Source organism: Pinus tabuliformis, chromosome 5_1 (assembly GCF_031772625.1).
Source record: "Pinus tabuliformis cultivar Carrire ecotype Pingquan chromosome 5_1, CPIR1, whole genome shotgun sequence".
Taxonomy (NCBI): Eukaryota; Viridiplantae; Streptophyta; class Pinopsida; order Pinales; family Pinaceae; genus Pinus; species Pinus tabuliformis.
Genome location: NC_142305.1, coordinates 459,452,808 through 459,478,337, shown reverse-complemented (window position 1 = coordinate 459,478,337; position 25,530 = coordinate 459,452,808). Strand labels below are relative to the sequence as shown.

Below are 25,530 nucleotides of genomic sequence, written 5' to 3'. Positions count from 1 at the left end.
GAGTGAGATGCTGCAGAATCTTGCCATGAAAATGGATACCTTACATATCAAAAGGAAACAAGAGGAAGCAGAGAGGGCTTTGGCCATTTTTTGCCCTAGATGCACTAGGAGGCATCCTAGGAATGAATGCCCATTGAACTCTATAGAAGTTTGTTCAATCTGTGAAGAAAACCATTCTACAGACAAGTGCCCTTCCTTACCTGGACTTAAAGTTGTATATCAAGGGGTTGAGGGAGTCACTGAACAACTCTATTACATAAACCAAAGGAGGTCACATGGGCCTAAACCATACAAGCAGTGGATGCAAGGGACATCTCAGGCATACTACAACCCAAACCAAGTCACTTCCATACCTTCTTGGGCCCCCCTGCTCATCCTTCCTGATCCACGCCTCCTCCTTGGTCCTTCACATCTCCATATCATGCTCAACCAGCCACCCATTCATTTCAATCCTATGCTCAGTCACCACCTCAGTGGAATGCAACTCATCAGGGGTGGAGGCCCCAATACAACTCTCTTCCCACTCTTTTGCCTCCACCACCTGCCCAACCACAATCGTTACCTCCTGCTCCTCCAAAGCAACCCCAAATGCCTGCCCAACCAAATCCAAACCCGAACAACAGACAGGCTCAACAAGTGTATAGTGGGGAACCATCATGCCCAACTTATGCTGTGGAGATTCAGGAAATTAACTTATGATCTGGGAAAGTTCTCCCAGATAGCCAACCTCCACCTAGGGAGGTTGAGGAATATAAAGAGGAAAGTGAACCTAGGGCAAATCCACCATTTCCTGAGAGACTATCCGCAACAGTTCAGCCTACCCCAGAAGAAACTGAACTCCTGGGAGAATTGAAACATTTATGTGTGAAGATACCACTTCTCCAAGCCATAAAAGATGTGCCTATCTACAATAGGTTGATCAAAGAGAAGTGCTTTAGTCATCCAGGAAGGCGCAATAGAGATGCCCCAACCATTAATGTCATAGGGCAACTGTCCGACCTGATGTTGGGGCAGGTAATCTGTCCAAAGTATCTGGACCCTAAAAGCCCAGCAGTCGATGTCCACATCAATGGAACCATGATCCTACACACTTGATTGATCTAGGAGCTACCATTAATGTGATAACAAAGGACACATTACTCAAACTCAACCTCCAGGGCTCCTTGAGGAAGACCACGACCGTGCTACAGTTAGCAAACCGCTCCACCATGACCCCTTAAGGGATTGTGGAAGATGTGATGGTCTCCATTGATTCTTGGGAGGACCTTGTTGATTTTTTAGTTCTCCAGCCAAAGGCAAAGATCACTGGGTATCCTCTCATTCTGGGAAGACCCTGGTTGGCTACTGTTGATGCCTACATCAGCCGTCGAGCTAGGAACATGACCATAAAGAACGGGCATATGTCCAAGCAGTTAATCCTATATCCTCCTGCCCAACTGTTATATACCTAGGGGGGATAATATGGGGTACCAAGGGAGGTACCCAAGGTAATAATGTAATAATGGGATGGGCCATAGTAATAAATAAGGTGGTTAACCCATATCATGTAAGGGACCACAAGTAGTTAGTAATAATGTGATGGGCCCATGGTATTAGATAGATGGTATTGAGGGAACCATGGTAATGACCCATGGTATTGTAAGTATGAGGGCTATAAAGAGGCTAGATACTCCACATTGGGGGATGTCAAGGATTATTGTATGAACAGGCATATGGCTTGTGGAGTGTTCTCCTTCCTTAAGGAGTGAATGTATGGTGTTGCCCTACCTTAAGGGTTTGATCAATAAAGAAGCATTTCTATCTATTTCTATCTTGTTATTCTTGGGTTATTTCTATTATCATAATATCTTTGGATTAGATCTATAACAAGTGGTATCAGAGCTATAAAAAGTGGTATCAGAGCACTTTTTTGGGCACAAAAGTGGAGAATTTTTTTTCAATTTTTTGCAGGATTTCGAGGGCGGCGAGTTTGCAGATCAGATCTATATGTTTTGGTGAAAAATATGCAAAATTTAATTGTATATCTATATTCTTTGTGAAAAAATAGCCGATTTCAAAAAAAAAATCGGTTGAATCGGAGTCCGGATGAAGGAGATATCGCTGATCTAAAAATCAGTGGGGTTGCAAACAATTTTTCAGGGCAGCGAGTTTGCGGCGCAGATCTGGACGTCCTAGTGCAATATCTGAAAAATATAATTGTAGATATGGATTCTTTGTGAAAAAATACCCAAATTCAAAAAAGAAATCAGTCGAATCGGAGTCCGGATGAGGGAGATATCGCTGATTTAAAATCAGCTCTTTTTTGCAGAAATTTTGGTGACGGCGGAAGAGTTGCAGCACAGATATGAAATTCTAGTGTCTGGATCAAGATTTCTATCACATGGGAAGATGCAAAATGATTGTTCCATTTCTGGAAACATGTTATAATAGGGATTCTGAGCAATATTGACGGAATTGTGACCATTTCAAATTTTCGCCAATTTTTTGTGATGGCGTGCCTAGATCTGAATTTGAGGGACTTGTATCCATTTGATGGCTCTCATCCAGCCAAATGGATAGCACAAATGGAGAAATGTTTTAGATTGAATTACATCATGGATGATGAGACTCAGCTGAGTGTGGGAACAATGTACTTGGACATTGAAAGATTGCAATGGTGGCAAGGGCATCAACGTTGTTGTCGAAGGCCCTTGACTTGGGACAAATTCACAAAAGCTCTTATGGACCACTTTGACCGTAAAGCTAATCTTGTGGATAAGCTCACACAGACAGACACACAACCTAGCAAAGATTTTATTTTTACAGGAAAGAAGGAAACCAAGGAACCTAAAGGGTTATTTTCTGCTGGTATCTCCTTATTGCAGGTTCATGGATTCATTCAAAAGGAGAAGATCGTTGTGTCTATAAATCCTAGTTGTAAGCATAATTTTATCAATGTTAATTTGGCAAAAAAATTGCAAGTTCCAACAAAACACATTGAAAACATACAGGTTGATAATGAGGATGTTCAAGTTTATAAAGATTTGAAGCTTTCTATGGATAAGTATGTGTTGCATTGTGACTTTTATACTTCAGATATGGATAACATGGATGTTGTTTTGGGATATCCTTGGATGGAATCTGTGGGTACGGTCAATATTAATGTGCAAAAGAAATTCCTGAAGCTCTGGTATAAAAAGAAGAAAATTACATTACAGGATATTTCCATCAATAAAGAGGTAGAGTCCACGAAGATTGACGCAGAAGATGTTCCAGGGACTGACATATCAGATGATGAGCATATGATGGTCGAAAATCAAACACAAATAGAGGCTGAAGCTGAAAAGGTAACAGGTGCTGACACATCTGATGAGGATTCAGTGGTTGAAGTCATATTGGAAACGAAGACACCACAACAGGCACCACAGCAGGGTGAATTAAAGAAAAAGGCACCGTGGGTTAAAAATTCAACATATCATCACCCACATCACCCCGCAAGAAAACAACCAACAACCAATTAGTCATAAGGACAACAACCCCCGTATGACAGATAGCGAGGAACGACGATCCACTTACTACACATCAACACAGGAGAGCTGCCACGGTCAACTTCCATCTCAAGCGAGTGAGGCACCAGCGAGATCGAAGGTTCACCTTTCTCTTGGATGGCTAGATGCACGTTCATGGTACTAGTGGACTACGCTTTTGAGTAGATCTTATTATTTGTGTTCTTCCCATGTTTCGGGGACGAAACATGCTAAGGGGGGTAGAATTTTATATACCTAGGGGGGATAATATGAGGTACCAAGGGAGGTACCCAAGGTAATAATGTAATAATGGGATGGGCCATAGTAATAAATAAGGTGGTTAACCCATATCATGTAAGGGGCCACAAGTAGTTAGTAATAATGTGATGGGCCCATGGTATTAGATAGATGGTATTGAAGGAACCATGGTAATGACCCATGGTATTGTATGTATGAGGCCTATAAAGAGGCTAGAGACTCCACATTGAGGGATGTCAAGGATTATTGTATGAACATGCATATGGCTTGTGGAGTGTTCTCCTTCCTTAAGGAGTGAATGTATGGTGTTGCCCTACCTTAAGGGTTTGATCAATAAAGAAGCATTTCTATCTATTTCTATCTTGTTATTCTTGGGTTATTTCTATTATCATAATATCTTTGGGTTAGATCTATAACAAGTGGTATCATTCTGGGAAGACCCTGGTTGGCTACTGTCGATGCCTACATCAGTTGTCGAGCTAGGAACATGACCATAAAGAATGGGCATATGTTCAAGCAGTTAATCCTATATCCTCCTGCCCAACCCTTGTTAGAACATGATCTACCTCTCTAGTTGGAGGAGGAAGATGAGGATGAAGTCTATTCTACACCGCTTTGTGCATTAGAAATCGCCATGGGGGGAAAACTGCAAGATGAGGATGATATGATTGAAAATCTGATTTAGAATCCACCTCCCAATGTATCACCATTAGAGGACATAGTAAGAGAAACCCAAAACAACCCCTCAACTGATCTTTGTGCGACCAACTCCACTCCTCTCCGTGTTAAGAATATAGAGTTCGGCCCAGAAAGAACCTTGAAAATCAATCCATCCCTATCCACTTCCCAGGAGAAGGAACTGTGTAGCCTGCTGAGAAAACACCTAGATGCCTTCGCTTGGAGTTATAAGGAGATGAAGGGAGTGCACCCTTTAGTATGCACTCATCATATATACATCAAGGAGGATTGCAAGCCAGTCAGGCAACCTCAAAGGAGGATGAATCCAACACTTAAAGATATTGTTAAGGAAGAATTGTAGAAATTGCTTGATGAAGGATTCATCTATCCCATCTCTGATAGTGAATGGGTCTCTCCTTTGGTGCTAGTTCCAAAGAAAAATGGTAAGTGGAGAATCTGTGTTGGCTATCGGAAACTGAAAAAAGCCACTAAAAAGGACCATTTTCCTTTACTTGTCATAGACCAAGTGTTAGACGGTCTGGCAGGGAAAAAGTTTTTCTCTTTCCTAGATGGGTTTAGCGGGTAAAATCAGATTCAAATCAGCTCTAAAGACCAAGATAATACCACCTTCACTTGCCTTTGGGATACCTTTGCATACTGGGTCCTTCCTTTTGGGTTGTCTCACGCTCCCGCCACTTTCCAAAGAGCGGTATTGAGTATATTCTCTGAATTAGTTCATGATGCAGTAGAGATATACATGGATGACTTTACTCCTTATGGCTCTGACTTTCAGGAAGCCTTATCTAATCTAGGAAAAGTTCTAGACAAGTGTATTGAGATGAACCTATCCCTTAGTCCAGAAAAATGTGAATTTTTTATGACTGAAGGGACCGTGCTAGGTCATGCAATATCTCAACAAGGACTGCAGGTGGACCCCAACAAAATTGCCATCATCCAAAGGGTCCCACCTCCTCAAAAGGTGAGAGATGTCAGAAGTTTCCTAGGCTTAGCTGGGTATTACCGGAGATTCATTAAAGATTTCAGCAAGCTAGCCTCTCCTTTGTTTGGCCTCTTAGGTAAAGATGTCGAGTTCATATGGTTGGAAAACTATCAAGAGGCCCTAGATACCTTGAAGAGCAAGCTCGTGACTGCCCCAATTCTGAGAGGCCCAAATTGGGCCCTACCTTTCCACATTCACGCGGATGCCTTGAATTAAGCAATAGGAGCAGCCTTGGGACAAATTGATGAAAATTTGCCTTATGCCATATGCTTTATAAGCAAAAACTTATCAAAGGCCGAGTTAAACTATACAATGACCAAGAAGGAACTCCTAGATGTCGTGCATTCCTTAAACAAATTCAGACATTATATCACAGGCTATCAAACCTTTGTGCACACTGATCATGCTGCAATTAGATATTTAATGAAAAAACCGGATGTAAATGCTCGCATTATTAGATGGTTTCTTTTACTGCAGTAGTTTGATTTTACCATTATTGATAAGCCTAGTAAAGAAAATGTTGTTGCTGACTTTTTCTATAGAGCAAATATGCCTGCAGGTGAAGAAGGAATGGTGGATGACCAAATGCCAGATGAACATCTGTTTTCTATCTCAATACTTTCTCCATGGTTTGCTGATATAGCAAACTACTTGGTTTCAGCACAGTTCCCACCACACATGTCCTCAAAAGAGAAGAGCAAGATAGTAAGGAAAAGTGCCCCTTTCACCTGGATTGGAGGCAATCTCTTCAAACTCAGCCTAGATCAGATCTTGAGAAGATGCGTCAGAGAGGAGGAAGTCTTTGACATCCTCCTGACCTGTCATGATGGGCCTTGTGGAGGTCATTTTGCAGCAAAAAGAACCGCCTTCAAGATACTGCAAGCAAGCTACTACTGGCCCACTTTTCATTAGGATGTGAGGAGATATACCAACCAGTGCGATTGGTGTTAGAGGATGGGGAAACCTACTCCAAAGGATGAAATTCCCATGCAACCTCAAGTGACCTTTGAGCCATTTGAGAAGTGGGGCATGGACTTTGTGGGTCCTATCAGCCCTCCTTCAAAGCAAAAACAATATATCATTGTGTGCACTGATTACCTAAAAAAGTGGGCAGAGACAAAAGCAATCAAAGCAACAATAGAAGAAAAAGTAGTTGAGTTTTTGAGAGAAAACATATTCTACAAGTTTGGGCATCCAAGAGAGCTGGTCACATATCAAAGCAGTCAGTTTAATTCCAATTTGATTGAAGACCTGCTCACATATCATAGAATCAAGCACAGGACTTCAACCCCTTACCATCCACGAGCCAATGGGCAGGTGGAGGTCACTAATAGAGCATTGGAAGGAATCCTGACAAAGGTAGTGAGCAGTAGCAGAAAAGACTGGGCAGACAGATTAGTTGAGGCCACTTGGGCCTACAACACAACATGGAATACCACTATAGGGTTCACACCCTATGAACTGGTCTATGGGAAGAATGCTTTGCTGTTAATAGAATTTGAATTCAATACCCTAAGGATGGCAGCTCAGCTAGACCTAGACCTCACCCATGCACAGAAAGAAAGATTACTTTAGCTCAATGGATTGGATGAACACAAAATGTAGGCCCTTCTCCATACAGAGGTAGTTCAACTTCAAAGAAAGATATGGCATGACAAAAATATCAAGGAAAAGAAATTCCAAGAGGGAGATTGGGCACTACTCTATGATTCAAGATACAAAGATTTCAAGGGCAAGCTAAGGACAAGATGGCTGGGACCCTACACTGTGGAGAAATGCAATGACAATGGTTCAGTTTTGATCAGAGCCACTGATGATGAAGCCATCCCCATGCTTGTCAATGGAAATCGGTTGAAAGTCTACAAGAAACCCCTCTCCAAGTGAGAGTTCATTAAAGATTTGAATAAGACATTGATGGTAGTGGAGCATGTCTTAGCCTCCACTTCACCCACTCATTGAAGAAAAAGAAAAATAAAAAAATAATAAGGACTCAAGTGAAAACCTTTATGAGGCGCTTGAGTCCCATCATTGGGTTGAAAACCTTTTCTGAGGCGGCCCAGTGATGTCAAAAAAAGAAGGGAGAAAAATAAGATCCCTGGATGAAAACTTCCCTTGGAGGCGCCCAAGGCAGCCAATTAGGGTGAAAACCTCCTTGAGGCGCCCTAGTTGTTTCCAAAAAAAAAAAGAGAGAAAGTAAAATAAAATTTTAGTTGCATGGCGGGTTTGTAGGAGGACTATAGGAAGTAGAAAAAGGAGCCAAGCGAGCCCTGAAACCAACACCAACACCTATCCTACCTTCCCACACCTTTCTCCATCATTCTTGGCATTTTTTTCACCTCATCGTGCTTCTTTTTCAAAAACTGTGTTTTCTACAGGAGGCTCCTGTAGGAATTACAGAGAGCCAGAAATGGATATAAAAGGAAGTTTGAGGGACAGGGAAGCTTCATAAAAAATCTATAAATCCTCCTGCAGTCTTCAAACCTCCTTGCCATCATTTCCAAGCCTGCATCACATCCCAAGCATCATTCTTCTTCCTGTCCAAAAAAAATAAAAAATAAAAAATAGTTTTTCAGGAAATGGAAAAAAATAAAATAAGAAAGGAACAACACCATCCACCTCACATGAAGCCTACCTATTACCTCTCCATCCCTATCTACATCTCTGGCATCATCCTCACAGCTCCAAGCATAGAAAGAGCTGAAGATTCAAGGGGAGAAGTAGCTATAGGAGCTCCTGTAGTAATTCCTGTAGCAGTAGATCCCATTAAAATCCAGCATCAGCAATAAGAGAGTGAAAACATGAAGGTGGAAGAAAACACCTAAAGCTCAGATCCAGCTAGAGAAGAACTTGCAAAATACATAACCACACATTAGCAAGAAGACAACATGCATCAAAAGAAACAAGGGCATGCAACAAAGAGAATAGCCACAACACCTCACAAGTAAATGCATTCGGATCTTAGGTAAGTAACTAAACCACTCCTCTGTTTGCATTTGTGTAATTAGAAGGCATGCAACAACAACGAGATGGTTGAGGTTGAATGAGGGAAAGGTGGCCAGTTAACTTGGCCACCTTCATCTAGTTGACTCCACTCATCTGAAGATGTCACACGCACGTGTGCACAATCAACTCAAGAAAGATGTCAAGGACAAGTAGTGGAGGAAGTGTGCACTCCGATGCAATCATGAGGGATGATTACAAGGAAAGGGCCACGATGACAAGGTAGTTGGGAATGAACGGTCCAAATATGGCCAACATACACCTTGCCAGCTCACCCTCCATCACCAGAAATATCCATAAAAAGTAATAAGTACTCCTCCCCGAGCACTCTCAACACCTTTTCCTTCATTCTCTCCTCGAAACTCCGCTCCTGCAATCTCCTCGTGCCCCCACAACCTCGATAAGCCTTCATTGAAGTACAAGCCCCGGAAAGCCACAGGACCAAATGAGGCAGACGATCATAAAGAAACTGAAAACATATACTGTGAAGGACGGTCAGACATTGTACAGTCTGCTCAGCTGAGGGCTGAAAATCTGACAGCAAGGAGCCGTAAGGCCGCTCGACCATAAGGTCCGTCAGGGTGCGTAGCACGCTCGACTAATAAGGCTGCCATCGGCTCGACTGATAAGGAGAGGATTTGCAAGCAGGCTCGACCATAAGGGAGAGGTGCCGTTAGGCCGCTCGACAATAAGGGAGAGGGAGAGGAGGTTTCTATTGGTGTAGAGAAAATATCCACGACGACCTAATAGCGAAAGTCTACTAAGATCTAGGAGCAGTAGCATAGAAAGTAATAGCTTAATAAGGAGGAGTAGATGCATAGTCTGTCCCCTATTGAACCACCAGCATATACAGGAGGAGCATGACCAGTTTCAGCATATGATATAGGACCAGTAGAATATAGACTATTAGGCCCAATAGCTTACTAACCAGTTGGCTAAGAAGCATAAGTCCTAGTTTCCTTGCCTGATGCAGACAAGTGGGTAAACCTCCTCTCCCTAGTAACCATCTTTCTCCATTAATCTCTCCCATATTCCTGCTCTCGGCGTTTTCTACAGGAGCACCTACAGGGATTCTACAGGAGGGACAACAGTCTTCTACAGGAGGGCCAGTGAGTTGTTTTGAAGGGAGAAAACACGGGTTTTAGCACAATTCTTGGGCTAAGGAGGTAGGTTCCATGCATACCTCCATTGAATATCAAAATATGCAAGCAGTGGTTTAAATTTGAGGGTGAAATCAAGCCTTTAGGTGGAGGAATTTTTTTATTTTTTCTTGCTTATTTCTTAAAAAAACACTGTCTCTCTGTTTCTCTGTTTTTCTTCAAAAATTGTTGTCTCCTTCTCCATATTTGGTTTCCCAAAGAAGCATAAACAAAATGGCAGGAGGTTTTATGAGGAAGGAGCCCACCAACTCCTCCAGGCTCCATGCACATCCCCAAGTAGTGGACATATTCACAAGAGAAAATTGGATGAACTTTTTTGAGAAATTTCGAGGGTTTGATGAGGAAATTGCTCAATAATTTGCCCACTCTTTGGTCCCTCACACTAGAACACATGCCACTATCACCTTTAGAGGTCTTTCCATGGAGGTAACCCCTAAATTTATCAGTAGAGTCATTACCCTTCCTCTTGGGTTGCCTTGGAGTAGGGATGAGAAACCAATTGGCCAGGCTGCTAAGAAAAACTTCTTCCAGAACAATGAAACCCCTGTAGAGGATAAAAATGGCATTAGAAGGGCTAGCATACCATATCCTTGGGATGAGGTCAGCTACCAAATAATCAAATATATTTCCTGTGAGGGGAGGTACAACATTTTCTATGGTTACCACTTTAGAATCCTTCATGAATTAAGGTATGGCATGGACACTCTAGCCCCTCAGAAGCTCAGCATCCCCTACTTCCTCCTGCAATATCTCATTGGCTCTAGCACTAAAGTTCAAGCAGGAAATTCAGAGTAGCTAGCTCACCATGGGTTAATCAAAATTTTAGTGGAAGAAGCCCTCCATACATTTACACTCCCTATAGCATGGGAAATCTTATGAAACATGATAGCTGAGGATGACATAAAGACCCTAACCTATGATATCAGTCCTACTGGCAGTGAGGAGGAAGAGCAGCAAGGGGGAGAAGGTGAAGCAACTGGTGATTTAGCAGAACAAGAAAGGAAGGAGGAAGAAATGAAGGTAGAGGAGGAGAAAGCTGAAGAAATAGAGCAGGAAGAAACAGAGCAAGCAGAGACAGAAAAAGAGACAGAAGGAGGAGAGAAAGAGGCAAAAAAGACAGAACAAGGAGAAGCATCCCCTGAGGCTCTGGAAAGAGAGGTAGCAGCTACTCTCACTGCCCTCAGTACACCCATCAAGCAAAAGCATAAGAGGAAAAGGTAGGCCTCCATGTATTTCAGGTCTAGGAAGAGCATAAGAATCAAAACAGGGAAACCCCAACCTTATTCAAAAGTGCCAATCATAATTGAAGATTCACCCTCTACCCAAGGAAAAGAATCCCCTTCTAAGGCACCTATCACATATGAAAGGGGGACTCCTAGATCTCCCACATGGAAAGAAAAGGTAGAACTACAGGACCCAAAAATAGTCCTACAGGAGACATTGTCAAAACTACAGGAGACCCAAAGGCTTGAGAAAAGGATAGAAGGATAGCCACATGGAAAAGAGGAAGAAACAGAGCTACAAGAACCTGATCCCTAGCCCAGTCTTGGCTCCTACTACAATCTTCTTGAGGGGGGGAGAATAATTCCACAAAAATTTGTAATTCCACTATTCTTTGAATTAGAGAAAGAGAGGATAAGAACACATAGGTGGATGCAAATAGCCAAATCCAAAGGAGTTGAGGATATTGGCCATATGGAGAACAAACTCAGAGAAATGGGCAGAGAGTTGAGTGCTATCAGACATAGGGAAGCAATTACAAGAAGCCAACTTGAAACAGAAAATGAATTGCTAAGGAGGCAGTTGCAAGAGAAAGAGACCCAACTGGCATGCATGGCTAGCTGGTCCATGGAGGCATTGCAATGTAGAACACCAGCAAAATCCTATGGCCTGTATCTCAAGGACCAATGGTTGCAATTTTAGATAAAGACTTTGGCACAAAGAGGCACAATGCCTTTCCAAGATTACAGGTAGTTTATGGACCTGTGTGACTAAAGCACATCAAAGGATAAGGCAAAGATGGCAGAATTCTACCTACATAACATGGCCCTCACAGACATGAATGTGTGGGACCCCAATGCTAGGCTAGGGGACCTACAACTAATGGCCATGGCCTCATGGATGAACCATGAAGAGTTAAGGGCAGCATAAATAAGAAGGTTGATGATAAAGGAGTAGAATGAGCCATTAATGATCAGAGCTAAGCCATCAGACCCCATGGGACTTATTAGCAAACATAACCTACTTTCCAATAATCTTCAGATTGCCCCTAGATATATAAGTGATCAGGCACAAGCCATTTCACACTTTGAGGATATGGAAAGGCTACTTGGGGATGACTGTGTGCATGCATGTATGAGGAGATGAAACACCTTACCACACAATCTGCAGATCAGGGAATATCATTCCCCAATGAGGATGAAGAAGGCATTAAGGAGAGTGCCAATGTACAAGCGCTCCATGTAGAGGCTGAAGGTCAATTGGGTTGGCCTCAAATTGAGTCCCCCACTACTGCTAGGCATGCTGGAAGGCAGAAGAGGAGAAGAAGAGCAGGAGCAATGGGAAGAGATAGACAGGAAGGCAGGATTCTATGACAAGGAAGAAGAGACTACATCAAAAGCATGGGATGCTAGGGAGGCCACCAGGGCCATAAAATATGAGGAGATGGGCTAAGTTTCTCAAAGGATGAGCAACACTTTCAGTAGGGGGTGATGATGAGCCTCACAAATGGGTAGTTATATGGCCTCATTTTAACTCCTAACCTAGTCAAATCAACCATTCTCTTAGCTTATTGTATGTTTTTCTGATTATATTTATGCTTATAGAGTGAGTTGAGTTAGTTATGATGCCATGTGGTCTAACATGTGTTTAATGCAGATTATTAATGATTTTTGAGGTCAAAGTCAAGGATCCAGTGGACAAATGGCAGCAATAACTCGAAGTGGACAAAGGAGAGGACTTATAGGAGGGAATCCCCCTCATTTATTACTCCTCACTTCGAATTCCCCTTCATTCAGCTCGAAGTACAAGCAACCAAGTCATGCACTAGAAGGTAGCCGAGCAAGTGGAGGATGACTAATGATTATCTTGAGTTTTGGGAGCCAAGCCTCCCTGATTTTAAGGAAGCTATTGGTAGATTCATTTGTATAAGTAGAGAGGCCTAGGGCCTCACTAGGGTCAGATTTTTGTTGGATTTTTGTTGTACTTTTGCTTATGTAAACTCTGCTCAACTTCAAGCTTATTATTTTGACAGTTCCATGTAATCTTGTTATTGTTTTGGAAATAAAGATGGAATCCTTTTTGAGTTAGCACTGAGTTACTTCAGAGGGCTGAAGCTCTTAGGTTAGGGCCCAATCCAAGTAGCCAAGCTCCTATTTACTTGTATTTGTATGTTTTATTTCAGTTTGTAGATTAGGTTGTTGTTAGATGTATTTCTTTCATGGTTAAGAATAGGTTGCTTTTGATGATTCAGTAGTTTGCTTCCATTTGTGCTTTCTATATTAGGTTAAGCAGTGATAAAGAAAAGATTAAAAAGGCTAGCAACAGTGCCTTGGCCTCTCTTCCTCCCTTTGGGACCATGATTTGAGGCAAAGACCCTCTTGCTGCCCCAAAAACACAAATTTTCCTCATTCATAGGACTTCTAGTGTTTGCAGTTTTTTTGGTTAATAGTCTAGTTTTGTTTTGCTTCCAAACTTCTCCATCATGCTCATTTCTTTATTTACAACAATATTCTTTCATGCTTTCCTTTCTTGCAACATTTCTTAGCATTTCCTTTCATAGATCATAGTTTAGACTAGTTTGATGCAAAACTCTGTTTTTCTAGATGCACTTATTTCATTGCTTGCTTAATCTCATTGGTTGACTGTCAGTTGTTTATGCAGAAGACATATTCTATTAGAAGGCCAGCCTATTAGCCATCCCATCCTCCATCTGATCCATTCCCTACTGGTCGCCCAAGTCTCCCCTCAATTCTGCCTTAGTTTCATGCATTTTCTATAAAATTTCTTCCTCTCTCCTTGAGCAAATCCAATCATATTTCTCTCTCCTGATGATTCTTGGGAGACCCTAGGTGTCCTAACACCTCATTCCAACCTTCATTCACCTCTTTCACCCACTCTCACACCCTCAAAATAGCCAAAATTTCTCTCGGCCTCCTCCTGTAGAACGTTGTTTTTCCTCCTGTAGATTTTCCTGTAGGCTTTCTTTTGAAGGCCGAGTATGGGAAAAGTCTCCAGAAGACCTCCTAGGGCCCAACCACACCATCCTACATCCTCTCAAGTCCCAAAACCACCCTTTAACGCCACCTATTCGCTGCCACATTCACAAACAAATAAATTACATGCATTTCAAATTCACATAAAAATACTTGAAAATCCAAAAAGATGTTTTTTGCTCATTTACTTCCAGAAATAGCTTAGTTAGATGTTGTTTACTTCTTTGAATAGATGATGGTATCCTTTTCATGGTTTTCATAGTGCTTTCTACAAAATTATAATTAGTTGGTTAATTAGGATTTACTTGGTTTGCTTTACATTTCAGTATTGCTCCTTTCTGTAGTTAGAGTAGTATCTGTAGAGTAGTCTTTCTCTTCTTTCATCACATATAGAGCTTCTTCTAGAATCCATAGAAGTTGGCTTGAGCTCCTAGTGATCTTGCGTCGGCTGACCAAGTGACAACTTGCAGTAAGAACTAGTACTTGTGCATACAACACCGTCGCTTCCAAGTTTGTTGCAAACTACCGGGTTGATAAGAGTAAAGGAAGCAGCCCAGGAGTTGCAGCATTATTGCTACAATACTGGTGCTCACTAGCTTGAAACCCAATCCCTGCATTGAGATTATGAAACAATACATAACAAGAATTCCCATTCCTAGACTCTATGATGGGTAGCCACGCATCTTGAGGATTGATCTTGGTGAGGTGCCCAACCTCCTCTAGATAGGTCTTCATATTGGTCAAAACCCTTTGCATGGGAGTCTCAATGGGGCTCAGAACCTTGGGAGAGATAAGGGAAGGAGTCCATGGTGTCCTGGGAGTCTTGAGAAGAGGGGACCTAGGCATGGAAGGAGACACCAAGGATGAAGGAGGGCAAGTGCTCACAGTTGTCTGAGAAGGTCTGGGGATCTCTGCCCAGGGGTAAGAGCATGAGAATGAGAATTTGTAGAAATCTGGTGGTGGGGAGAACGAGCACCAGGGGTGAAAGGGGGTGTGGCTCCCATGGGTGTGGGCGGTATTGAGACCAGTTATCATTCTCCCCCTGATTCCTCCTTAGTCCCCGAAGGCGCTTGCAACCTGAAGCTCCTCACAGAATCCTCAGATGAATCCTCTTCTTCCTTAGATTTTTTGCGCCCTGTTCCCATTTTGATAACAACAAAACCACCCCCAAGTAATCATCATATCCAACGCGGACAACTAATTGAGTATACAAAACACAGGCTACCCACATTCCTCACCTCACCATACTTCTTTGTTCACGAGATTCTCCTCTTCCTACTTCGCCATCATCATGGGAAACTCCACTGTCATCGAGTACTGCAACATAATACAATGCTATCAATAGTCATGTGCTCAAAACAATGAAAAAGATATACCAATGCACGAAAAATGCATGAACCCATGAGCCCCAAAATCTTATCCCATCTACCATATCTTATACTGGGAAGTTGGAACCCCCATTGTTGTTGTAACTTGTAAGTATTATGTTATGGTATAGCTGATCTGAATGGGAAAATTAGTTTTTTGTGCTAAATTCCTCTTCAGATTATGTAAAAGTGCTTAGGGATTCATGAGGTTAATTATAAGTTCTATCATGAGTTTTTGAGTGTTTTTATGTAAATTTCATGTACAAATTAACATAAACATATGATTAAACAATAGCATAAAACAGATAAGAACATCACCAAAATAGTATCACAACAACGCATGATTAAGGAGATCACCCCGCCCGGGCTACGTCTCCTTGCATAAAGAAAACCGAGAGCTCTGATACCAAACTTGATATGAATGGGAAAATTAGTTTGGTTATGCTAAATTCGTCTTCAGAATATGTAAAAGTTCTTAAGTATTCATGAGGTTAATTGCAAGTTTTATCATGAGTTTTTGAGTGTTTTTATGTAAATTTTATGTACAAAAAAACATAAACAAATGACTGAACAACAACATACAACATACAAGAACATCACCAAAACAGTATCATAATAGCACATGATGAAGGAGTTCACCCCTCCTGGGCTACGTCTCCTTGGTCTAGCTTCCAATGGCTTGGCCCTCTCTATTATGCTCAGAAGTGTGAATACATGAGTTTACAATGCTCAAACATCTTTGAAACCTGCTCCAATGGCTCCAAAATGGCCAAAAATTCCAGTCTAGCCTCTTCCTGCTCCTGAATTGGTCAAAAACTCATCAAGTTATGCTCTCTCCAAGTTTGGCTATTATTCGCTCCACAAACTCCCCAAATTCCGACACTGAACCCACAATTTCGCTGAAATCTAAGCGGATTTGTTGGGCAGTTAAAAAATCTGGTAAGGCCTTAAAGTTGAAAAAGTTGGGTCACGTGTGTCCACGTGCCCAGGGGCTAAGGCCAATGGCCCGCCCTCACCGGTCGGGCCCCCACTCTGCTCCACTGCGGTCACGTTACCCCCATACGCCCATGGGGATGGGGCTTTACCTTACGCACCCATTCAAAAATCTTGCCTGGTTTGATAACTATCGCTGAGTGTTCACATGGTGCTCTGTCGATGGTAGCATATAGCAGTTAGGTGGGGTGGTTAACCTCCACCAACGGTTCTCCACCCAAGTCGTATGCATGTTTAAATGGGGGGCCAAGGCTAAGCCCTAGCTCCCTTCCCCCACAACTCCGACTTCATAAACTTTAAATACCATTTTTGTGCCATGGTTTAATAAGAACCACAGTGGCGTATTGGTATGCGACGATGTTAGTTGGATGGAGGTCTTGTGTTCGACCCCTACCCATTCCGCTCAACCCTTTAACCAATTTTGGTGGCCCTTGGGATATCACGTGGCGGCCCCTAGCTGGGCCATGTGGTAGCCTGTAATTGGCCACCAACCGACCAACCATATCACGCCATGTCAGCGCCATTGAAATCATGCCACTTGGCACCACCTAATTCGCTGGAGGAAAATAGGCAATGCACAGTCACCCTACCATGTAGGCATGCCCAGTCAGCGCCACATCAACAGTATAAACTGCTGACTAGGTTCTGCAATTTTTTTTTAAATTCACCTATTTGGAAAAGTGAACAGAACATGTTTTTGGGAGCATACAAAGTACATTTCGTGCAAAACGAGTTGCGCCGAATTAAGGATGACAAGCACTATGCGGTTGTTTAGGTTCCACACCAATCCAACAAATTTGAATTTTGAGTAAAATTTTGAGCACCTGATCAATAGCTTACAAATATTTGAGTTCGGTTAAATTGTAATGATAGTATGAGCTCCTGCTACGCCTTCCCAAGTGCGACAAACATGCAAGTCCAAAGGCTGAGAGTATTATGAATGAATGATATTTTCTATATGGTTGCATTTTCGGTATGGAGATAGTGTGAGCATGGACACCTGTGGTATCCATGTAGAGAAAGAAATGGTGTCCTTGTTCTTGGAGGCCACGCTATATCATGACTAATGTTTTTATATTAATTTGTGAGGATTTCTGAAATGGCGAGTACCAGTCCAAAATAGAGTGACCAACTTTTAATACAATTACCCATTTCTGGAGTAAAATAATGGTGGACCCGACTAGTGAACAAATATATATATATATATATATATATATATATATCTATATCTATATATATATAGATATATAATCTTCCAAACTTCTGATTTTCCTATACGCTCGTCATTATGACACTTTTCAAAAAAAATTGGAAGTTAGTAATGAAGTGTTTATCTTAAAATGACCTTTTTTTTACAGGTTAAAAACATAAAAACTAGTATATGGGCATCAAATTTAAAGACATACGTCAAATTTAAAGCTTGTTCCCGTGACAAAGAAAATGAAATGCAAGGAAATAAAACCCAAATGAAAGTCACATTAACTTTGAATTCTTCTTCAAGTGCAAAGAACTCAGTCTCTCAGATTTGATTTTGACTAAAAGTCACTCATGCAAGTAAAGATGAGGTTATTCCACATAGATCTTTTTTAATGGATCTTTGGTCTTATGTTGAGATATGGTACTATAGGGGTATTTCTCACCACACATGGGAGTTAGTATCTATGTTATGGTTAGGAGAGGAAAACAAGGGCCTTAGTCCTTAAATTAGTCTTTTTCATGCTCAATTGTCATGAAGAAGACCTCTAGCTAGGAATATAGGCATTTAGTATGTTTTGCATAATAAGAATGGGTCTCATGGCCTTTACTACGACCAAGGAAGGAAATTAAAAAAATGGGACTTAAGTTCTAAATAATCAGTGGCCATTAAAAATGCTTCAAACCACCACATTAATTATATTCTCTAAGGGATATTATTTGGCCTCTAGGAGGGATGTGTCTACCATTCAAAAGTTTTACATACCACAATTGGGTCTTGGAGCCTCATCATTGGACCTTAATGAAATTAAGAGGCTTTCAAATCACATATGATGCTTACAAGTGTAGGCTTGGTCAAAATAGGAACATAAGGGTCTTAGGCCTTATTTGAATCTTTGATGATTAAGCTTTGTGAAGTAGTTCCCAAAGAACCACACATGACCTCTATAGGGGATCTTAGGCCTCTATGGGGGATATTTAGTGTCATTAGTATGTTTTACATAGTAAGAATGGGTCTTAGGCTTGTACCATTGCAAAGGGATGAAAACAATGGCCTCAACCCCAAAATGAAACTTCTTTGGCTTGCACTGCACTTCAGTATCAAAATTGCAATTTTCCATTTCCGGAGTGACAATTAAAAATGACTAGCATAAATGACTAATTCATATACTTGTTGTACTTGTTAGTTGGTCATATTTTTATTCTTGAACTATAGTAGTCATTTACATTAATCATTTTTAATTTTGTTACTTATTATCTAGTCATGTATTTTAGTCCTTGACTAAATTAGTCATTCAAGTTAGTAGTAATTCACTTGAAATAATTATTGTGACTAACATTTTTAGTCGCGTAGTCACTAATCTCTCATTTTGTACTAGTGAGAATAATGTTTTTCAGCTACAAGTATGATGCAAGTTAGGTCTCTAATTTTCAAGCAAGTGTGAAATAGGTAGATGATACGTGCAATTATGTTGTTGGTTTGATGAATTATGAAAGATAGAGTAGCTTTCCTTCTGCAAGTATATTATCCCTTTTCCTTTCATGAAATGATTAATTAGCATCTACAAGTTGAGAAAATGACATTTCCACTTTCATATCTAGAATTAATTTTCAATTGCACTTTCATAAGAAAACTTTCACTATAGTTCAATAGGAGGAATGGCCTATGAACACCTTGATCTAATGTAATGACTAATGGTGGCATGAGTATAGTCTAACCTACTGTGCATATAACACTTCCACCTCTAAGTTTATATGAGCCCCAGGTTGATAATTTGAGTTGAGGAGCCCTTGGGAGTTACAACATTCTTGGTGCAATACCAGGGCTCACCACTAGGTATATTCATGATTTTACATAGCATGACATATATATGATGATGATATAGATCCATAGATGCAATAACTTTTTCTTTCTCCTATGCCAGATATTTGATGCTCATAGACCTTTGGGATCGTAGAAGTATGCATTTGCAACTCTCTTTTGTTTATAATAAAAGATAATGTTTTTTTCTCTTGGAAAATTTTGAAAAAAAAAAATATTCTTACTTTTATCCTACATTTTGACTCCCTAAAAGACCATTTAAACAATGCCTCCATCATCATTCCTACATCCTTACAATAACAAACTCATTGAAAAGTATGATAAGTTCTTTGAACAAGACTACATTTCTGATTCTTTTACACACATTAAAAAATCATAAATGTGTTGTTGTATGGTTGTTTTGATTTTCATCCATATGTTGACTCAACGTATGCTATTTTTAATGTAGATAATAAGATTAATAATAATTTTTATATAATTTTTTTTTTATTATAATTTAGGAAAACTTTAATCTCAATTTCGTCTTATCAAATTGCACTTTAAACATTTGATTTAAACACTTAACCAAAAAGATTGCAATAACTCCACGGTTGTATTGTATCCTTACAATAACACATCTATTGAAAAGTGTGACAAGTGCTTTCACCAAAACTAAATACTTTAATGCCTTTACTTTCCCCATGAAATATCATAAAACATTTCTTTAATCAGTATAGCTTACTAGATTATATGTAATCGTTTCAATTAATTTAACAACAAATTTTTAACATAAGTATGTGTAACATACCCCCTTACCACCCAAGGTCCACACTAAGGTAGAAGGATGAAACTACTACAAAGACCCAATCTTCAATATCCATTTATGGAAATGTGGTCTCAAAATTGACAATGCAAACTCAAAGTTACAACTATAAACATGGGAACACTTGTCATGTACCCCTAATAAATTTATCCTAACCACACTTGCAAAAACTTGATTTTCATCTCTTATACATTTTGTAAAGAACTTTGCAAGTAAACCTTTATTCAAATATTTTGAATACAAACAATTAAGTAGCATTTATCTTGTATACCTTTTGTCAAACAATTTGTATGAGATTAAATCAAAAGCATTGCACTTATTCCACTTGTAACATACTAACTGAAAAATGTGCCATTTAATCATGCTGCTTTTCCATTTCTTTGCATGCAAATAGACATAGATCAACTACAACAATATTATCACACAACAATATTGTCCCATCCACAAAACAACATTTTCTTCAAACAATTACTATACTATTACATTTTCATTTCAACATTTCTTCAAACACTTTGCATAACTAATATAATGAATTCCTTGCATACAATTAAACATACATCAGCTACAACAATATTATTACACAACAATACTATCCCCAACCACAAAACGTACTCATTGGGACATTTCATCAAACAATTTGTATGCAATGAATCATTAAACCATTTGAACATTTCTTCAAACACTTTGCATGCAAACTAAGATATTAAACTCTTTGCACACAAAATAAATATATATTAGCTACAACAATACTATTATACAATAATGCTATTCCCAACCACAAAACAACATACTCATTGGGGAATTTCATCAAACAATTTGTATGCAATGAATCATTGAACTATTAGAGCATTTCTTCAAACACTTTGCATGAAAACTAATATATTAAATGATTCAATGCATATCCCCTAAACTGTAGTAGCACAAGTTATGGAAATTGAACTAGATGATCAATGGTAGTTTCCCTCACTATGGTTCAATTTTCAACTTCTAGAACCTCATAGATGAAAAGTTTTAACTGATATACAACCATAACTTATTTGGTGCACAATTCTAGGGGCATTCAAGAAGCTTCACTTCCTCTGCTCATATCTCATAAAATATTGTGACTCAATATATGAAATTTGTACCACATGATCAATGGGATTCCTCCTCAATGTGTACAAATTTTCAACTTATGGAACTTCCCAAAAGAAAATTTATAACAAAAAATCTAACATGACATGTTTCATGCATCATTTTAGGAGCATTTAGGAGGCTCGACTTCCTCTATTCATATATCCTAAAATATTGTGAACCAATATCTAAACAATTTACCACATGATTAGTGGGATTTCCCCTCATTGTGGATAATTTTTCGGCTTTTGAAACCTAACAAAATATAAGTCATGGAATAAATTCCAACATAACCTGTTTAAAGATGCATTTAGGAAGTTCATATTCTTGATATCATATTTTTCCTAAAATATTTTGATCCTTATCAGTGGGATTTCCCCTCAACGTGGACAATTTTTGAGATTTTGAAACCAAATAGAAGAAAATTTATAAATATAATTCTTATAAATTTTAAAATATTTCAACCTATTTAATAGTTATTATGCATTTTAAAATTATTTCAATATAAAACTTAAATAAATTATTTAAATATATGTGCTAACTAATTTAATTTAATATCAACTTCAAATATATATAAAATATTCCAATACCTAAAGAAGAAAAATAATTAAAAGTAAAATAATTCAAGTAATAAGAGGGAGATTTGTAATTCATTCACTTTTTAACATAAAATTAACATGGAACATTTAAATAATAATAATAATAATAATAATAATAATAACAAGAAAAATTATTGAATCATAATAATAGTGGCATGTGTGTGTGTGTGTAGAGAGAGGGATCAAATCTTTTTAGTTGGAAATCATTTTTCATATTTTGCACTCTAAAAGAAGTTTGCAAATCAAGAAATTTGATCTCTTTAGGGTCTCGCTAGATCCATAGTTAAGATGGATCTATACCACTATATATTACTATGAATATTTTAGAATATTCCATGGAGGTTAAATCCCTGTCATCTACCTAATATCATTGATAATTAAATTAAAATTGTGGAAACTCTAATCCAAAGTAAACAAGCCTCTATGCTTAAATATATACATTTAAAAATACACTGTAACAATATTCTAGATCATTATGACTGGTCGGTGGTATTAATGCTCGCAATGTTAGATTCTCCCAAAAATAGACCTTTCAAATTTGAGGCCTTTTGGTTGGATCACCCTGCATTTATGGAGAATATTAAAATATGGTGGGGTGAACAAATCCCAGTTAGGGGCTCTAAGATGTACATCTTACATGCAAGGTTAAAATATATCAAATTGAAATTAAAGCAATGGAATAAGTTAGAATTTGGTAACATCTTCCAAGCAAAAAAGGAATTGGAACAAAAGATGGAAACATTACAACAAAAGTTGATCACAGAAGGCTACTCGGATGGAAGCAAAAAAGAGGAGATGGAACTACTAAAACAATGGGAGGATAGGTGCAGACAGGAGGAAATTATATGGAGACAGAAGTCCTGAGTGTTATGGCTCAGGTAGGGTGAGAAGAATACAAAGTTCTTTCACCTCTCAACTATTGAACATAGAAATTCCAATCAGATTCTCATAATTAAGGATGAGAGGGGGCACACTTACGAAGCACATCAAGATATTGAGAAAGTCCTAGTTGAGCACTTCTAAAATATAACATAAGAGCCTCAAGTGGATAGACGAGAGAATATCCAAAGAATTGTTAGGCATATCCCTAATTTGATCACAGAGGATCACAATAAGAATTTGAATAAGTCAGTCTCCATGGAAGAAGTGGCCCAAGCCATGAAAGAAATGCCTAATGGAAAAGCCCGTGGGCCGAATGGCTTTACTATTGATTTCTTCAAAGTGTGTTGGGAAATAGTTAAACAATATATTCATGAGGTAGTAGTAGATTCACAAGATTCATCAACTATTCTAAAAGCCTTAAATTTGACTTTTATTGCCCTCATTCTGAAGGAAGAAAGGGCCAACACTCCTGAAAAATCCAAGCTAATATCCCTATGTAATTTTCTATACAAGATCATATCCAAAGTAGCAGCAAATAGAATGAAAATGATTCTTCCATGTTTGATCTCAGCAGAACAGTCTGGTTTTGTTGAGGGGAGACAAATTTTGGATAATGTGATTCTTGCGCATGAGATAGCTCACTCATTGAAGACCCAGAAAAAGGCAGGTATGATTATTCAACTAGATTTATCAAAGGCGTATGACAAGATTAGCTGGGATTATATGAAAGCGATATTAGGGGCATTTGGTTTTGATAAGCGATGGATCAGTTGGATTATGGCCCTGGTCTCATCCCCTAGTTTTTCAATCTTAGTTAATGGAGCCTCGAAGAAACCTTTCTTTCTGTCTAGAGGAATACGGCAAGGGGACCCCATGTCTCCCTTTCTATTTATCATAATGATGGAAGGCCTGGGGAGGGTGATCACTAGGGTAAGCAGAGAACGAAATCTAAAGGGCCTTAAGCTACATGAGGAAGGTCAGGAAACAATACACTAATAGGTCATTGATGATACCATGTTGCATGGTATTCCCATGGTGAAGGAGGCTTGTTCATTCAAATTCATCTTGGATACCTTTACTTTTGCTTCAGGTATGGAGATCAATCAGTCCAAGTCCATGATTTTTTTCTTTAACACTCATATTGTTATCCAGAGGAATTTAACAATTATCTTAGGGTTCCAAATAAAATCCCTCCCATCAAAGTACCTAGGGGTCCCTCTAACAGTGCAATCTTGGAAGAATTCTAATTGGGAGAAAGTTATCTCAAACCTTGAGGACAAGGTTAAATGATGGACGGTAAGAGCCTTGAACTTGGTTGGTTGACTGGTCCTAACAAAGGCGGTGCTTCAGGATATCCCAGGTTACATGTTATCTATCCTTCCTGCTCCTAAGGGAGTGCTCCAAAAGATCAGGGAAGTTCAAAGGAACTTCCTGTGGCGAGGGGTAGAGGAAAAATGCAAATGGGCATTAGTGGCTTGGAATACTATATGTAAACCAAAAGATGCAAGAGGCCTTGGTCTTCAAGATCCAGAAATAACCAACAGAGAAAATGGAGCAAAATTGTGGTGGAGATGGTTAAAAGGGGGGTCGACACCATGGGAGAATCTATGGAAATCAAAATATGCTCCTAATTACCAAACAAAAGACCTAGTTAGGCTCTTGGGTTCAATCCAGGGGTCGGCTATTTGGAATCTGGCATGGAATAACAGAGGCATCATACAACAACACTGTTTTTGGGAAATAAGAAATGGAAAAGAAGCCTTGTTCTGGGATGATGCTTGGTAGCAACAACCAAAGTTAAGCAGAGAGGAATGACATCCCTTCCAACAAAGCATGAACAACTATGGGTATAGAGAAGTCCACCAATTATGGGAACAAGGACTAGAGAATAACAAATGGAGACGATGGAATCTAAACATATTTCGACAGCTAGGCCCGAATGACTTAGCCATTCAAAACATAATGGAGGAACTGAGCCAGAGACAAATTTTGTTCAATAATGATCAGGACCAGCTTAGGTGGGGGGAAAAGGAAGGAGGTGAGTTCAACCTCAAGGAAGCCAAAGCATATCTTAGTATGGGACATACTAATTTCAAGGACCCATCATGGCAGAAAGTATGGGTGGCTCCACACTAGCCTAAAATTAAAATTTTTATGTGGCTGATTTTACATATGAAGGTTCTAACTTGGGACAATCTCATAAAGAGAGGATATATAGGTTCATCTTGGTGTTGTCTCTGCGAAAACACAAAGGAAAACCTTAATCACCTACTTAACACCTGTAGCTATATGGAGATCCTCTGTGACTGGTTGGCCTTCATATTTCGACAAAACAATAGAAACATGGATAGCATACAGGAAATAATAAAGAAATGGCGGGTGCAATATACCAAACATGAGGTGGTGAATATGACCAGGAGTTTAATTCTAGGGTTCATCCTCTAGGTAGTATGGAAGGAGTGCAATCATCGTATATTTCGTGATAAGAAGCTCCCTATCAAAAACCTGGTGGAGGAAATAAGTCTTCAGCTTATGGAGATAGCTATTAGGAGAGGAACTCAATCCTTAGAGGAACAACCATCCCCCAAGAAGTGAGAATCTTGAAAGTTTTTGATATGGAATACCTGAGCGGTCTGAGCCATCGATCCAGCAAACACCATATCTAGCTTGGCTCTGCGGTGTAGTTGGCTCCCCCTGATGGTTTCTTGAAACTGAATTTTGATGGGGCATCGAAAAGAAATCTGGGCAAGGTAGGGGTTGGAGGAGTCATTCGGGATTGGATAGGTAAAATATGCAGATTATACTTCATAAACATGGGATAAGCCTCAAACAATGCAGCAGAATTCCAGGCCCTGGAGCATGGGCTGGAAATGATGATCCGTGAAGGAATGATGAATGTGATAGTCAAAGGGGACTTTGCCTTAGCCATCCAAGCGGAATGA

The 25,530-nt window shown here is 39.6% G+C and overlaps 1 pseudogene; it reads right to left on the bottom strand.

Moving 5' to 3' along the window:
- LOC149165469 (lysine histidine transporter-like 8) overlaps positions 1-14,961 on the bottom strand; it is a 35,558-nt pseudogene extending 20,597 nt beyond the window's left edge.
- Between the last annotated feature and the right edge of the window lie 10,569 nt (positions 14,962-25,530).